The following is a 15,301-nucleotide window of genomic DNA, read 5'->3' on the forward strand; positions in this document are numbered from 1 at the left end:
TAGGCTAAAGTGAGTTTGACGTTGTATTTTGTTGTTGCATTCAAGCAATTGATGCCTAACTGCCGCTAATTCAAAATTGAAAGTAAAATGCGCACGGCGCTTTTAAGCTATTTAAAAGCGATGGAAAGCGAGGAAAAGAGGGAAAATTCAAACGAATTAAAAACGAACAATTGCTTTACTCCAAATTGCCGCTATTTGAAAGTGAAAGTAAAATGCGCGGATGGCGGTTATATCCGCGGGCGCTGCGGATAATCCGCGGATCGGGTGGGTCGGGTAATAAAAAAATGCATTCTGATTATTTGCGGATGGGTCGCGGGTGGATAAAATAAATCATAAATTATGCAAATATTAACTACATTTTTTTTTATACATTTTTTTTCATGAGGCAGACGATTTTGTGTGTATGTGTGTGTGTTCGTGTGTTCGTTCGCCTGATCGGGAAGTTGCAGTGACAGAAACGGTGACATTCCAGATAAAGTTTGAAAGGAGTAAAACCTGTGTTAATGCTATTGGAGAGCCTCTTCAGAAATGTGCCGCGGCTGGCTGGTATAAGCACAAGCATTGACTAGAGTGGCCGCGATCAACTCCGGTTCCTGTGGAGCCGTAACGCGCCGCAGACGTGTGCAGTGAGGCGCAGATCAGCTCTAACGTCACTGAATCTGCTGTTAAAAATTAACCATCCATTTATCATATCATCATGCAAAACATACACAACAAATAGCAAATTTTTCAATGTTTCTCGAAACCTCATAGCATTTCCACACCGGCATGACTGTGGCGCCAAATCATTTATATACCCACGCATCATGTACGTCGTCACGCGTTGACGTCATCAAATTGTGGTGAAAAAAAGTTAGTGAGTACCAATCGAGTCATAAAATGTGATTATCGGCCGATACCGATCTCCGGCCAATCGATCGAAGCATCCCTAGTGCTTACTGGTGAAAGTGCAATACCTGAAATGCAAAAGTAAATTTCTCAAATGACAACAAACATTACGATTATAATTTAAAGATTTCATTGACTAAAACCTGACTAAAATGCTCATACATTTCATTGAATAAACAAAAACAGGACAAGGTTGTCTAAATATGAGAACTAAAATGTACATTTGAGTAAGACTAAGACGAAATTAAAAATGGCTGCCAAAATTATTACTGCTGTACGGTTAATTAATAATAATCTTATTGCTAAAATGTCAAGTTTTCATTGACTAAAACTAGACTAAAATACTTTAGATTTTCTTGGACTAAAACTAGACTAAAATGTTGAGACTTTTAGTCGACTAAAACTTGACTAAAACTAAACAGAATACGGTTGACTAAATATGATAAAAACTAACAAGGACATTTCACCACGGGACTAAGACTAAATTGAAAATAGCTGACGAAATTAACACTAGCCCACACACACACATATGCATTTCCTCTAATATACATTTCTAAGAGTTTACATTGAAAATAAACTCTTAGGAAATAGAAGACTTGATACCGGGACTCTAAACCTCGTCATAAGAAAAACAAAAAAAAACTAGTGCAAAGCTGTATCTGAGCTTCCAACACCTCATTTACAGTAGGTGCATGTGCCAGCATCTGTGTGGTGTGGTATAGGAGATTTTAATATTATAACAGATTATAATTATTTAACAGATTTAATTATATAACAGATTATAACAAATCCATTTGCATTGATTAACACTGTGCTGGTGTGTAATTTGGATGTGACAGAACAGAGCATCTGACAGGAGTGGTCCTCCACACTTGCTCTGATGCACTGCATTTACTTGCATTTCTGCTACCTGACTGATGGCATGCATACGTGTCTGCTGAAGGGCTGGTTGTAGCATTTTACCTCTGCAGAGAGAGAGACTGCGAACACTCAGGACCCCTGGTAGAAATAAGATGAATAATCCTTCAGAATTCCATAAGAGAAATAGGTGCGCAACACCCACAGCAACACAACACGCCGCTAATTGGACGGCTGAATTTAAACCCGGCTAGCGGCACCTTAATGAACCTGAGAAATAATAAGACGACACGCACAGGGACGACTGTAAAACAAGACTTTTGGAGGAAACATTGTAAAAATGCACTCCGCACATTACAATTCGACCAATCTGTAACATAACATCTAAACTTAAGCAGATTGTGTATTTATGTCAGAACATTGAATCAATGTTCTGCTACAAATAACTGATGCATGTACTCGAAGAAAACTAGGGAAGCACAATATATCGGTTTCATAAATCAGACATTTTCAATGTACTGGTCTGGTATCAGTTAATATTTGGTACACTGTAGAGTATATTGGCTGATACTGAGTGTTTAATAGTGAACCTTTCATCTTCATACTTTAAATTATGCTGAATAATTGATGTTTCTGTCTGTGTCCACACAAGAACTAAAAATAGATATAAAAAAGAAAATGTGCTTTATACTTTGAGAAAGAGGCACATGATAATAATCGCAAAATTTATATATTGGTCAATATATTGGCCTATCACCAGTGTTGGGCAAGTTACTCTGAAAATGTAATCAAATTACTGATTACTGATTACTCCTTTTAAAAGTAATCACATTACTGTTCTGATTACTTTATTTCAAAAGTAATTAGTAATTAGTTACATTACTAGTTACGTTACTTTTTTCTCCATTAAGTTTATGAAATCCCAGCATACACACTCCCGATAAATATTTGTTATTAAAGCATCAACATTCACAGAACACTGTTATTTTTAACTAAAGCAAGCGGCTGCTACGTGCATGGTTTGGCATGGCAGAATGCCAGCAAAGAGCGCTGCATTTATAATCTCTAAAAGACATTTCAGTTCATCGCAATCTCACAAATCTCTGTTATAACACAATAAATATATGCATAATGAATCTTTCATAATGTCTACAATTCGTGTGTTATAATGAGAGGATTCATAAGCACGCAAATTTCAGCACTGCTTTGCTCAACACTGCAAACACATGTTACAGCCTAAATAGAAACTCTGCATACGCTTGCACCTGTTAATCGTTTATATTTTATATTAGTTCATGTTGCTTTTGTGCAATAGATGAATAACAATTTATTTGTTTTAGATATTTTATGTTTAGATATTTCTATTTTGCGGGAGTCCCGTGAATCATTTTATTCTCCCGCATCCCGCACACACACGAGTGTCTACCCGCTCGCACCAGTACTCGCGTGCCGCACTCTGTTGAGTCGAGTCTCACGGGAGCAGGTCTCTAATCCACTGGCACTTGACTCGACAGTGCGTGTGCTACATCTACAGTAACGCGTTACTAAGTAATGCGTTACTGCCCAACACTGTCTATCACTGATGTATTCTGTACAATTCATCTGTAAATATAAGAATATGATATTTAATAAATATAAATGGTAACACTTTAGGGACCAATTCTCACTATTAACTAGTTGCTTATTAGCATGCATATTAGTATAGCATATTGGCTGTTTTATTAGTAGTCAGGGGGAAGTCGTGGCTTAATGGTTAGAGAGTCGGACTCGTAACGCAAAGGTTGCGGGTTCGAGTCTCGTACCGGCAGGGATTGTAGGTGGGGGGAGTGAATGTACAGCGCTCTCTCCCACCTTCAATACCACGACTGAGGTGCCCTTGAGCAAGGCACTGAACCCCCAACTGCTCTCCGGTCGCCGCAGCAAAAAATGGCTGCCCACTGCTCCGGGTGTGTGTTCACGGTGTGTGTGTTCACTGCTGTGTGTGTGCACTTTGGATGGGATAAATACAGAGCACTAATTCCGAGTATGGGTCACCATACTTGGCCACATGTCACGTCACTTTCACGTTCAGTTTTTTATAATGAACATCTGCATGACCGTATTTTAGATCCCTTGATCATACCCCATCAACTAGCTTACTAACTAATAATAAGCAAATTAGTTGTTTATTAAGGCAAAAGTTGCAGTATATAGTTATAGTTAACAGTAGGAATTGGTCCAAATAAATGAATACAGTAATAAAAATTATAATATTTGCACTACATCAGTGTATTTCCACAATAAAATCAGCACAATCAGCTATGTAACCTGAATTTAAATCAATAAATCTGAATGTTTATACCTGTTACTACACCTCAAGTGATGCATCAAAAGCCAATAAAACCCATTATAATTAATTCTGTCTACACTGGGTGCTGCAACCTCAAGCGGTTGCGGAGCATGGAGTTAGTCCCATTTCATTTGAAGGTCACAAGATAGAGCTTGTACGATTGCACCTACACAGAACAACAGGCTTGCGTTTACATGGCATCCTGGAGGCTTGTTAGAGACAATATGTTTGATTTAAGTTAGCCGGGGCCTGCAGGCCTTACTTTAGCTGTAGTACAGTACCAGCATGTTCCTGTCATAGCAGCCAGTGGCCAGACATAGTGCTCTGGGGGCAGTCTACCTACTGCCACTCCCATGATAGGTTCACTTTCACACATGCCTGCACACACACACACACACACACACAGCCACCAGGGATATGAGAATCATGTTTAATGCACAGAGCACTTGAACAACAACCCCCGCAGGCACAACAACAACAGTACACACATCTGGGTCTTTCTTTAATAATTCATTATAAATTTAGTCACACCGTACTATCGAAGGAGATGGCTGAATCTCTTTAACTCCTTATTTAATCTGTGCTAGCGCACAGATTCAGGCTAAAAACCGTATTATAGCTTGTGAAGGTTGAATACGAGCGGCATCCCGCTGTAGTCGCTTCCACTTTTGGGACCCCACGCGGAGGGGCCCGCCTTCATCCTCACCCTCAGATAAACTCGAAGGGCTTATCAACAGGTTAGCTGTCATAAGTGATACCTTCCAAAGAAGTCGAGGTAGAAAGTAAGCAAGTGAGAGAGCTGAGATGGAAAAAACGTGCCGACAGCCCAGCAGGAACGTTGAACCTGCTTGGCCTGCCTGGAGAAGCTTCTACATTAACTACTAAAGTCTAATTGCCTGGTCCCTGTCTTCCCATGCGAGTCAACAGTAGGAGACCATTTATTTGCAGCCTGAGAGTCTAGAGAGAGGATCTGTCACAGGTATTCATAATCGTCCACTAATGCTAATTTCCGCTCAACTGCTCACAGGCTTGGTGGACAAGATAAAAGCACACGGAAATACAGTAAAATGTATTGTGTCTAAATGTAGCATCTAAATGACTGGATAAACAAAACCTGTCAGAAATTCCTTCATTTCGTGCCCAACGGTGTGCGTGCGTGCGTGCGTGTGTATATGTGGAAGCATGCTGGATTTACATGCCTTTTCCCCAGTGCTAATAAAAACAGAACAGCGAACATCTGGAAAAGTCTTGCCAATTTCAGTGCGAAGGCAGTGTCTGGTAGCCTCGAGTTAATAAGCAGTTAGCTGCTACTCAAATCCTGCACTGCTCCTGCTGAACGCACTCAACTAATTCTCCACTAAGTGGTTTGCGTTTTATTAGTGCAGTGATTAAAGGAAAGGAAGGAGGAGGTAAAACCTGACAGACAATAGAGTTAACTTATATTGAAGAAGAAATCCAGCTGTACACTGGTTTTCCTTTCAGATGCAGTGATGTTTTACTAAACTTATTTCTGAACATGGCACGGCTGGAATCAAACCTATGCATTCCACATGACATGGTGGCCACAGAGAGCATGTCTTAACTGCTGAGACTAAACCAATATGTTACATGAAACAAGTGACTAAACAAAATGAAATGTAAAAAAGGTGGTACAGAGCCATTAACAGCCATGATAATAAATTCTTAAATTCTTCTTGAATTACAATATGAGCAACTAAAGTCAAGCCTTTTCTATTCATATGACAGTGATGTAATGATAGTATAAGTATATCACAGCCAGTGTTGCCATGTCCACTTATTATATGTGTTTTAGGGCTCTTTCATATATAAATATGGGCAATGGCGGATTTTTAGTCTTATATCCAGAAGGTAGTCGTGTACTTGGGCTCATTTAAGTGAGTTATTTTGAGCTTGTTTTGTCAGAACCAGTTGATTGTTTTTCTAGTGAGATCTGGCAACAATGAGCCCATACTCTGGGTTAAGCCCAGACCACACAGACAGCAACTCAATCTAAAACCTTCTGATGACACACAGCTCATATCTCCAACTTTGAGAGTTCTTCCAACACACCAAAAAAAGCAACACACACAAGACAAGCATACAGTGCATAGAGGCTATTGCATTGTTGTCCAGTGTGTTTCCATTCACACTAAATAAATGCAGGTGAGTCATGTGCATTTAAGAGAGTCAGTTTGGTTAAATAATGCAATTATCAGTTCATAAACGTATACATACACGATATTAAGCAAAGCTTACAACCATATTCTGCTGCTGTATGAGCCTAAACATTTAGATTGAAAGATGTTGACTGTCCAAGGAGGAAAAGATTACTTTGAATTATACTAGAGTGGCCTGCTGTAGGTGATGGAGAAGCTCTCTCTCCTCTCCTCAGGCACCAACAAGGACCACCAGAAGACTGGCCTAGCAGGAGGTTAAGAACCGCCTGACGGATATGTTTTAGTGTGAAGCTAATATGATTGCACTAAATGTATTTCTGAGGCCTCTCTAGACGATCCCCTGGTCAGAGGAATTCCTATACCTAATAATAAAGCACTCAGCGATTAAAAGTGTGAATAAAATAAGTCCTGGAGCCGAAGCCAGGCTGGCAGCAGTACACCACCCACGCTCTCCAGGGAGGGGGAGAGGAGAGCCACGGCAGGAACAAAAGGACAAAGACGCCCTCACTAAGAGTTTATACAATCCTGCAAATTGATTAAACGGCAAAGGGGTGGAGAGAGGCTACCAAATCAGACTACTTACTGACAGACTAAACACAAGTGGTGTGGAGGGCTGGGAAACAACACTCCACAGCTACTGCTAAATGTAAACACGCATCACTGTGGGAGTACAATAACCTCCATCCATCTGAATTTCAAAGTCAGAACATGTAGAGAAAAATATATACACTATATATACATACTGTACAGTGGGGTTCAACAGTCTGAGAGCAGAAGTGAAAATGCTTATACTTAAATTTTTATTTATTTTTTTCATTACAGAGTGTATCACAAGCACAAACATTATTTAGGTTGAAATTATTAAATTAATATGAATTTCAGAATGTCTTTTGCTTTAATTACAGCAGCACTCGAGCTGCAAGAACTCTACAAGTTTGAGTGAAACCTGATGGTCATGTTCTCCAGTATGATTTGAGATCATCCAAAAAAAAATAAAAATTTAACAGAAATATATATATTGAATCCCAGGTTTTTAATGGTTTGGGGCTTTTGGAACCCACTGTATAACTACAGTACCTCATGTAAACAAAAGAACACAACACTGACTGGCTAAAATAACCCAGAATTTATAAAGGGAGATTAGTTTAGCTAAAAGCATTTTCATAGGAGCAATATAAATTCACTCAGTTAACAAACACAGCAAGACAAACTGAGCAGCGTGGGGAGAATTAGCAAGATAACACTGAACATATTGGACTGCTCTAAAATGCATATGAAAAATGCAAAACTGTTTAGAGCCACAACACAGCCAAACCAACTAACTAGACAAGTCTCAGCGGGTTTGACTTTGTAACAATTTAGATTTGAGCAAATGAATAAGATATTGACCAATCTCTTCAATGATTGCTGAACAAATTTTTAAGAGGCTTTTTACATGGTTAACTTTGTTGTGCTTCTCGAAGCATTAACATTTCAGATTTGTGCATTTTGACAAGGGGAAGTCTATTATGTGTGTGTATCCTCTCAGAGCAAGTGAGCACTAACTAAACCATGAGGGGAAGTTTGAGTCTCTCTTGTGTCCCTCTCATGCATTTATCTTCCGCAGCAGCGAGACGCAAACAACGGCAGCAGTGCCAGCCTGCCTTATGAGGGTCAGACGAAGGGCTGTGGACGGATGCCAGATTACATGAACGTATCTGTGCAAATCTAACAAGGCTGACTATTGGCTGCAGGCTTAATGCGTATGTGTGTGTTCGAGAGAGCCGATGAAACCAGGCAACTTTAATGTGAACAGAGCATCCTTGCAGCATCGCCACACTTTCCTCTCTTTCTCTGGCTGTTTTCCAAAGTGAAATGGAGGGCGAAGCGAGTAACCTACATTGGTGTCTTGATTAAAATACAGAAAAATGACAACATTTACAGTGAACCAAAGGCTCCAGTAGCTGCTAAAGCCATGCGTGTCTGCATGCAAGACAAAAGAGAAAGCTTGAGATGCATGGAAAAGGTTGTGTCATGTACATCTGTGGTAAATGAACACCAATAAGGTTGTGGTCTGATTGGAAACTTCCAGGATTGTATAAATGGTGTGACAGCTATCAGGTTTATATTTCTACTAATATATTTATATCTGTTATTTACCAAAATGCTCATCTACAAATTGGAGACATTCAGAATTTAAAACTATGCAAATGGTCATTCATGAACGATTTGTTCTTTGCGTCTGTCATGTGACTAATGAACTAAAGACTTGGGATATAAACAAATCTTTTATTTTTTTCTCATAATTTATCTTTGGTTCTCTAATTTGGAATATGACCAAAGATTGCTTATGTAAACATGTATAAAGAATTTGGCTTTTGAATCTATAACGTTTTGAATTACTAGAATAAAGATACATTTATTCATTGTGCTAACCTCGATCAAATGATACAGTCAGTAAAATGATAAGTCTTCCCATCACTAATAAATGGTGTGAAAGCAATCATGTTTAAATATTTATATAATAATATATCTATATTAAATAATATCTCTGTTATTCACTAATATGCCAATCAATTTTAAAAACAGTTGAGTTTTAGTTTTATTTGATTTATTTTTAAAATATGTTTGTTTTTTTTTTGTTAAGTTTAGAAAGTTTTATTATAATATTACAGAATATTTTGGTGGGTAATTAATGTAATTAAACCATTTAATCTGTGATAATGTAAATGTATGTGAACGTGTCTTAAAATATAATGATGGATGTTTTAATTCAATTATTTCAAAATGGTCTCATCTGGCTATTCCTGAAAACATTAACAGTTACAAATTATTACAAATAATTCTGAAATGAAGACAATAATAGTCTATTTATAATTCCTTGTAAATCTAATAATTCCCAATCACGAACACACTGAAACAGATTAACTGTTGCATTTAATTCACGTTGGAACGTGATCCTACAACACACCGCAGGCTGTGAGTGTGATACGTGTTTGTGATTCACAGCAACAGCCGGCTGGACTGCGGCTCATGTCCTTATCAGCGGAGTGCTGGAGTGGACCGTGCACCCAGAGGGAAAGAGAGTGAGAGAGGAAGAGATAAAGTCTCTCTGTCACCGGCGGTGTGGAGGCCAGCGTACAGAGCCCTGTGGTGCCTGTCAGTGGCTGGCATGCCGACCCCACCCCGCTGCACTGGCCACCAGTGTTTAATCCATGTTGGGAGCGTTAACATTCAGCGACCTCACGGGTGACAGATCTGCCATGCGAGCCTTCTCCCCTGGGGCGGGCAGCACCCCGAGTGTCAGCTCGGCTCACGGAAGCTCAAACACGCATACGTCACAGGCTGCGGCCACGGACGCCTGGGGAGAGTTGTCCTCTGTGACTGTGGCGGTGGCGAGCGTGTTAGTGCCGGTCATTACGACACGCAAACGCACACAGACGTGTGCATCAGGGTTAAAGACGGAGCATGCTTGTTCGGCGGCAGTAATAGTGCGGCGTGCAAGCTGTTTATGCTAAAGCGTGTTTATGCACAGATGGAACAAGAATATTAAAAATATACACAAATTATGTAAAGCAAACAATGAATATGTAAACATGCAAAGCACATTTGTGCACTTCACTCGTAAGTAGAACGAATAAGCATTAAACGGACAGACGAAGGGAGGTGCTACTGTCAGCGTGAAGGATAAGAGGGATGCGCGCGGGGTCAAGGCAGACTCGGCGTTGAGCCCCAGGAGCATTACGATGACACGGAGCATACACATCTCAATAACAACACTGACACTGTCAAATCTCCAGCCATCACTGCACTGTTAGCGGCCGCTCAAATCCAGCTCTTTAATTATTAATCCCTTCCTCCAGAGTTTCAGGAAGAGCCCGTGCACACATATCACTATCAAGGGTTCGCCCTCCTGTCATACTTGCAGCACAAACTCTCTGACAGTTTCTTAAAGCCCATGAGGCACACAGCGGGACTCACACACACATATGCGCACATCCGCTCCAATGTAGCTGCTGTCCAGGGAAACTTTCTGAGTGAAGTGAAACAAAGGTGAGGGACAAAGAAATCCCAAGACAGATAGAGATCTAACACAAAGACTAGGACTGTCAATCAATTAAAGCATTTAAGTGAATGACATGTTTATTAAATAATCAAATGAATTGCATATTTAAATATTTGGTAAGGAAAGGTATTTTGGTATTTAATAATTTAATTAAATTTAATTCTTAAGTAATTTAAGAAAGTTAAAGGGACCTTTTTAGCCAAAAATGAAAATCCTGTCATTGTTTACTCAACCTAACCTACTGTGTTACTGTGGAACAATAAGAAGGATTCTGAGAAATATATAAAATATTTGTATATTTTGTCCATAGAGTGGAACTCAGTGGTAAACTAAATGTTTTTGTACCATCATTCTGCAAATATCTTACAATCATACCGGTTTGGAATGGCATGAGGGTGAATAAATGACAAAACTTTCATTTTTGGGTGACCTATCAGTCGAAGGCATTTAAATGTCATTTTAATATAGTTGGATTTTCTGTGCAAATGTTTTCTTCGATGTATTGTTTATTGTTGCCTGTCTCACCCATGACCCATCACATAATTATCTATATTTTGTTTCTTTTCTAATGCTGTAAAAAGAGTGTTAAAAATATAAACCTTTATTATTATTATTAATTTAATTATTACATTAAATTATCTTTATTTTTTATTGTTATTTTTTCTCTATCATATTTAATTCTGTTTGCTCAATTACAGCATTTAAAGGATCACGTCCTGATCACCCCATTTGGGTTTATATCACTATAAAGATGGATAATAAATTATTAAACCAAGTAAATCATTATAGATTTAACTAAAATTATTTAGGAGACAATATATTGCTTTCGTTATTTCCATATCATTGAACATAAGCAGATCACTGGTCTACAGTCCACAGTGAAGCTGACTTACAGTAGTTCACACAGGAAGTATGATTGCATTCCATCTGCACTACTTGGTAATTGTTTGCCTACGTACACACGTTTACGAATGTGTACAGCCATTACGTTTTTCTGCTTTTTAGCAGCATGTTTTTAAGTGTCAAGTTAAAACAGTTCAACTTTTAAAGACATTTAAAGACCCATTTGGACTGAGCTGACTGTGATCTCATAAAAACCTTGCTCAAATGGGGGAAAAAAGTCCTTGTTGGGGAATTATAATTAAAGTATTATTTTTTAAGTGCATATTTTATTTTAATGTAATTAACTGTACTAAATGAACATTAAATCGACAGCCCTAGCACAGACACAAGGTGCAATCCAGGAAAACCCTTCAATATCAGAAGATCATTGCGTTTTCCTGAGAACATTACATGAGTTAACTGGAATAACGAATCAGGTCGTGCAAATGCTGATAATCAGTCTAATCCTAGCTGTCCCAGTAAGCCAGCTAATAGCTTAGACCGTGCCCGCCACTTTATAGCGTTCCCTCAGGAACCAGGAACCTGCGCAGACCCTATCCTGCTATCATGCGGTGCTGGCTGTTCTGTTAGACAGAAACAGGAAGAGAGAGAATGAGAGAGAGCGAGAATGCTCCGTCACAGCTGCCAACTGTGTTTACAGCTGCACGGCATCAAACATTCATCAGATGCCATCTTTACAGTCTGTGATGTGAAGCAATCAGCATTTCACAGCCTGTCAAATGATGTCGAAACCACTTGCTACCTGGCAGTGTCAAAAAGGAAAAAATATATAAAATCTCAAACATACACACACGCTTACACACGCTTACACACACAAACACACGTCCAGGTTTTCCTTTCTAGTCCACGCTACTGACAGACTAAGCAAGCTCATATGTTAAAATATTAATTCTACTTAAATACTTAAAACATTCTAATGACAGCAAAGCTCCAAATCAGCTTTCAAGTGTAAATAATCTATTTTTTCCTCACCCTTCGATCCCTTTCATCTTTATTGAAAATGCTTGGATCTACAGAGTTCAGAAGCAGCGAATTTGGTTGGTTAATGCCTGGCTGGGTAATGCTCATTTAACCTGTGGTGAAAACTTTTTGGAGTCTGGTTGTTCTGTGTAATGCGCTGTAAGAAATTACTTTGCTTAATGCTTAGCATCAGAATTGTCATCGGCCTGCTCTCGACTAATACCTGTTCTTATCATCGGCCCCTGAGAGTGCATGTTTCGACGGTGCTGTAGCTCCATCTACAGGCCAAAGTGAGACGTGCAGCAGAGAACTCCGTGTGACCCCTCTGCAGTCTCCACTGATGTATGCCACATTCATCTTTCTCAGTCTAAGTGCAAGCCACGTCTAAAAAGTGGTATTTTATAAAGATCTTATCTGTCATGGCCCTCCTTCTCAGACTCACTGTAGTTGTCGGACTTTATAAGTACTGTTTCTAGACTCATTACCGTTGCATAAACAAGCAATAAAAATATGTAAGTGGTCTGTCTGGTTATGAGAGCACGGCTGCATGCTTTTGAGAGATATATCAAGATATTTTTCCTCAAATGCATATGAAGAGGAGACTGGTAGTGTTTAAAAACAGTGCCTTGGGTGGACATGCATGAAAAATTCAAAGGAACATTTACAGGGGGATTTATGCAATAAGAAACAGGCGAACCAATCCACCTTTTTTCCTTGTTTTAAACATAAACCTCACAACACTGAAGAAAAACAACTATATTTTTTTATTTAAATATTTTTTTTTTTAATTAAACATTTTAAAATGTAAAATTAAAGGTTACGCTTTTAAGCTGTCCTTTTTACTGTGTTATTATACAATTAAGTTCTGAATAAAATGTACAACATCATTGTAAGGTTTGGGTTAGTATTAGGTGTTAGTTGCTTGTAATTTTGTGTAATTTACTAGTATTATAGTATGTACATGTAACAAGGGCACTAAAATATTTATTAAGAAAATAAATAATATTTGATTACTTAAACCAAGATATATTTATCTTAATCACAATATTATCTTATTGTCTTATTTCTTATAATTATATATCTCATCAAATTTTGCTTCTCAAGTAAATGTAGGGGTGTTTTTTTCTGGAAAACAAAACAAAAACACTTATGAAATGTTATTTTTGCAGTGACTTGTTTCTCGATCAAACAATCAAACATTAGGTGATTCTGATCATCCTGTACAAAGACTTAAAATAAAAAAGCCATTCATACAAAAGCCATTCAAGGCCAAATCAATCAATTAGGGACTTTAAAGGTGTACTTAAGTTAAACTTAACTTTATATGTTAAGCTTTCCTCCTTCTGGGGGCCAATCAAAGTTTCTTTCCAACACAAATAATAAACTATTATACAATATAGCAAAGATTTGTGCATATATACACATGCACGAAGCAGAGGATATTCAAACTAAAACATGCACCCACACACATATTTCCCACTCTCCGCAGATGAAAGCTGTTTTGCAAGAGGGAGCGTGTATATGCGCTCTGCTGTGTGCAGGTCGGGGTGGTGACCTCTGGGATTTCCAGCACTGGGGTGGGAGTGTGTTCCGGGAACAGGCGCTGCCTGTGCAGCCTACAGACCTGGACAAAGAAACCGCAGCACCGCAAATGCATTATAAGTTGCGTAAAGTGTAAAAGCTAAAGGACAGAGACTCCACTGACTCCATGAATAATGCATTGTAATGTATTTTAAATATATGTTTGTAAAGTAAATAGTATCCTCTCTTCACTGGCTACTTTGTGTACTACATTCTAAGTATACAGGCCTACATTATAAATTAAACGGCTGACATGAATGCGATGACATGGATTGGATGAGGAAACGTAGAGGAAAGCACGGTCTCCTCTAATTATGCTCTTCTTAGAGGCAAGCATCTGTCAATGTCTGACTCTGTTACCTTATTACCGCACCCTACAGATATACATATACCCATAGAGCGAGAGAAAGACAGATATGTGTTCGTTAACCCTTGAGGGTTACACGCTGTTTTATAGACACTGTGCAACATGTATGGTAATTGAACATCACGAGAGAGCACAACAAAGCATGAAATTGGTCTTGAAAGCCGTAAAAAAAAGGCATAGTTGAGATTCACCCCTCCGGTCTGTTGTTTCTAAAGCCTGGACAATTTACACAGGTGCCCTATTTTCATTTTTCCTGTCATCTCCATACCTCAGCATCACCTGCACAGCTCTGAACGCAGTGGTGCGGAAACAGGCCACATGCTAGTGGAGATGAGATGATATTCTTTCTGTTCTCAACCCCACGTGTGCAGACAACGATAGGGCCGGCAACAGGACGTCCCACGCCTCTTCCCAGCTTGACACCCCATCTCCTCAGGTGGATGGGCGCACACTCCTCCAATGACTCCCCTTCAGGGGGCACTGCTCATTCCAGTAGTGAGCCACAGTGGCACGGGAGACTGCAGATTACACTATGGCTCCAAGAAAGCCTCTAAATAACTGCTTGTGTGTTATAGCAAGGCTTAAAATGCATCCTACTTGGCTACAATAAAACACAGCACTGTGTGCTGGAACACACTGGAAGTTCTGTCTGTTTACTGCTAGTGTTGATAATAGTATACACAACCATACATAAGTTTGGGGGCAGTAAGATTTTTATTTTTTTTTTATGAAATTACTATTTTTATTTAGCAAGGACACACACATTAAATTGCTCAAAAGTGACAATAAAGACATTTATGTTGCTAAAAACATATATTTCAAATAAATGCTGCTCTTTTGAAATTCTGTTCACCAAAGATTCCTGAAAAACATGAATCATAGTATTCACAAAAATATTAAGCACCACAACTGTTTTCATAAAAATAAATGCTTCCTGAGCAGCAAATCAACATATTAGAATGATTTTTGAAGGATCGTGTGATACTGAAGACTGGAGTATTGGCTGCTAGAAAATTCATCTTTGCCATAACATTTTAAAATATTTAAAAAACAGTTATTTTAAATTGCAACAATATTTCTCAGTTTTGTTTTTAACTGTATTTTTGATTGAATGCAGCATCGGTAAGCATAATTACAAAAGTCTTACCAACCCCAAACTTATGAATGGTAGTGATTGTAACAAACAGATCAAA

The 15,301-nt window shown here is 38.7% G+C and overlaps 1 protein-coding gene across 1 annotated transcript in view; it reads right to left on the bottom strand.

The window, feature by feature from the left end:
- LOC107693040 (multiple C2 and transmembrane domain-containing protein 2-like) overlaps window positions 1–15,301 on the bottom strand; it is a 55,211-nt gene that overhangs the window by 16,840 nt on the left and 23,070 nt on the right. The window lies entirely within an intron of this gene.

This window comes from Sinocyclocheilus anshuiensis, unplaced genomic scaffold (genome assembly GCF_001515605.1).
Source record: "Sinocyclocheilus anshuiensis isolate Anshui unplaced genomic scaffold, SAMN03320099.WGS_v1.1 scaffold959, whole genome shotgun sequence".
Taxonomy (NCBI): domain Eukaryota; kingdom Metazoa; phylum Chordata; class Actinopteri; order Cypriniformes; family Cyprinidae; genus Sinocyclocheilus; species Sinocyclocheilus anshuiensis.